The sequence below is a fragment of the Tachyglossus aculeatus genome, chromosome X4 (genome assembly GCF_015852505.1).
Source record: "Tachyglossus aculeatus isolate mTacAcu1 chromosome X4, mTacAcu1.pri, whole genome shotgun sequence".
In the NCBI taxonomy this organism is placed as follows: Eukaryota; Metazoa; Chordata; class Mammalia; order Monotremata; family Tachyglossidae; genus Tachyglossus; species Tachyglossus aculeatus.
In genome coordinates, this window is record NC_052098.1 from 15,738,078 (window position 1) to 15,741,060 (window position 2,983).

Here is a 2,983-nt window from a genome sequence, read left to right on the forward strand (position 1 = left end):
ACCATATGCCACCCTTTTCCTCAGCTCCCCCTCCCCTCATCGCCCTTACTCGCTCCCTTTGCTCTACCCCCCTCCCTGCCCCACAGCACTTGTGCATTTATGTACATATCTATATTTCTTTTTATTTATATTAATGCCTGTTTACTTGCTTTGATGTGTATATATCTATAATTCTACTTATTTACATTTATGCTATTGCTGCCTGTTTACTTGCTTTGGTGTCTATCTCCTCCCTTTTAGACTGTAAACCCGTTCATTCACTCAATTGTATTGATTGAGCACTTACTGTGTGCAGAGCACTGTACTAAGCGCTTGTATGGGCAGCCCCCGTTGTGGTTAGGGATTGTCTCTATTGCTGAATTGTACTTTCAAAGCGCTTAGTACAGTGCTCTGCACACAGTAAGTGCTCAATCAATACAATTGAATGAATGAATGAACACTTCTCAGAATACTTCTGAAAGAGTTAGGCTTGGGATCAGGCCAGCCAGTTGCTTTCCCCAGGAGTGGTACTAGAGCACTGTTCTGCTGCTGAGCAATAAAGGCACACTGGTGAACGTGCAGCCTCCTCTCCCTTCATGGGCATTACTGTGACTTGGACTAGAACACCACAGCAACTCTCCTCCGGACCACCGGGAAGATTCCAGCCCATCCTGCCTTCCACCACCCCAGTGGGAAAGTGGCTCCAGGTGAGCCTTGGACTCCCAACTTGATATTCTGCTCCTCTGGCCTGAGCCTCCTGCTGATTTGGGGTTTTAGTTTGTGTATTTGTGTTGTGTTTTAATGACTCACCGTTCCCAATGTGTCTATCTCCAGGTCGCTTCTCCCCACTTACATTACTATGGTATTTGTTAAGCACTTACTATGAGCTGAGCGCTGCTCTAAGTGCTGAATAATAATGGTATTCGTTAAGCGCTTACTATGTGCCAAGCACCATTTTAAGCACTGGGGTAGATACAAGGTTGTCCCACGTGAGGCTCACAATCTTAATCCCCATTTTATAGATGAGGTAACTGAGGCACGGAGAAGTTAAGTGACTCACCCGTGGTCACACAGCAGGTCCGTTGTGGAGTGGGGATGAGAACCCAGGTCCTTTTGACTCCCAGGCCTGTCCTCCATCCACTAGGTCACGCTGCTTCCCTTATTCATTCATTCGTATTTATTGAGCACTTACTGTGTGCAGAGCACTGTACTAAGCGCTTGGGAAGTACATCACTTTGGGTCTCCACCTCATCAGTATCCTTTAATGACTACTGTGCTTCCATATGCTGTATACAGAATGTAGAGAGAATACACCTCTGCTAAAATATTTTATTTTACTCTTGTAGAACAAGAAGCCATAGCAGCCTTTCTCCAGACCAGGCATTTCAAAAGAATAAAGGAGATGTAGACTCAGAACAGAATCCAACGTAACTCTGAGTATTTTGAACAAAACAGTGATTTTATATATGTATTTACCAATTAGATCTCACAACTGAAAAGACTCCAAACAGAGATTTAGAACCACAAACCAAAAGTTACACTAGAAAACTGCCTGGTTCAATCACCAAACCCCATTTCCCTGGCCTATCATTCTCTTTGAGTTTAATTAGGAGATATGGGCTTACCCATGTGGAGCCAACTCTGCAGAGCTACATGAAGAAAGCTCACTGATCAGTATCGGGAGAGAAAAGAGACCGTTCCATCTCTTCCAGCCCCCTCCTGGAAGAACTCAGGGGCTTGACTCCATCCAAGGCCCACCCACTAGTGTGGGGCAAAGAGGTCATGAGTCAGCCCCTTTGATTCTTGGGAAATGTAGTTTTTCCTTTCTTCTTTTGCAGTTCCTTCACCAGCCTTCCCACGTGACCAAGTGAAACACCAAAGATTAGCCATAATATGGCACAGCCAACCCCCTCCCTGACTTTTATCGTAAGATGTCCATTTGCACAATGACCAAACTTCTAGTGGGTTAGCTACATGTTTATATCTGTTGGTTAGATGAAAAACAGACAGATTTGATAAAACTTTCCCCAAGTCACACACACAGGTGCATGTACACAGGTGACCTGGTCAGCAATTCAATAAAATAATTTAAAAATATTTAATGGAGCCTGCCATTTAATAAGGCTAGCGTTTCCAGCTTTTGGTAAATGATACAAGGTTAGGTATCTGGTGTATTTATATATAACAATGTAACAGAGTTGATAGATGTGTTCCTGCCCACAACGAGCTTACAGTCTAGAGGGGGAGACTGATATTAATATAAATAGGTGAATTACGCATTTGTACATAAATGCTTTGGGAACCAGTTGTAAGTTAGACTGTGTTGTATTAAACTGGATGATTTACTGCCCTGAATGTAGTTCAGCATATAGACAAACTTGATGAAACCGGAACTATTTACCGAAAGCTGAAGAGATACTTAGTAGTCAGGCTCGGTCCCACTCATGGAATCAGAGGCTGGGAAGAGAAGCATCATGGCCTAGCGGAAAGATCATAGCCCGTTGCTGGGTAGGGATTATCTCTATTTGTTGCCAAATTGTACTTTCCAAATGCTTAGTACAGTGTTCTGCACACAGTAAGTGCTCAATAAATACAACTGAATGAATGAATCATGGGCCTAGGAGACAGAGGATCTGGGTTCTAATCCTGCTCTGCCACTTGTCTGCCGATCTTGGGCAAGTCACTTAACTTTCCTGTGCCTCGGTTACCTCATCTGTAAAATGAGATTAAGGTCGTGAGCCCTATGTGAGAGAGGGACTGTGCCCAACATAATTATCTGGTAGTAAACCCTTAACGAAAAAAAGAGGACCCATTGCTCTTAGAGTTCCCTAACTGATATTCTATTTCTCTCTTCACCCAGTAGTTACAAGAACCTAATGTAGGGCATAGCCAAGTGCAGCTGTTTCTGTTTTAAATTTCATTTTGAATGGTGATGGCTTTTGGCTCAGGGATCCTCTTTTTTCTCTTCAATTCACTCCTGTAATCACTGAATCGATCTGTTCCA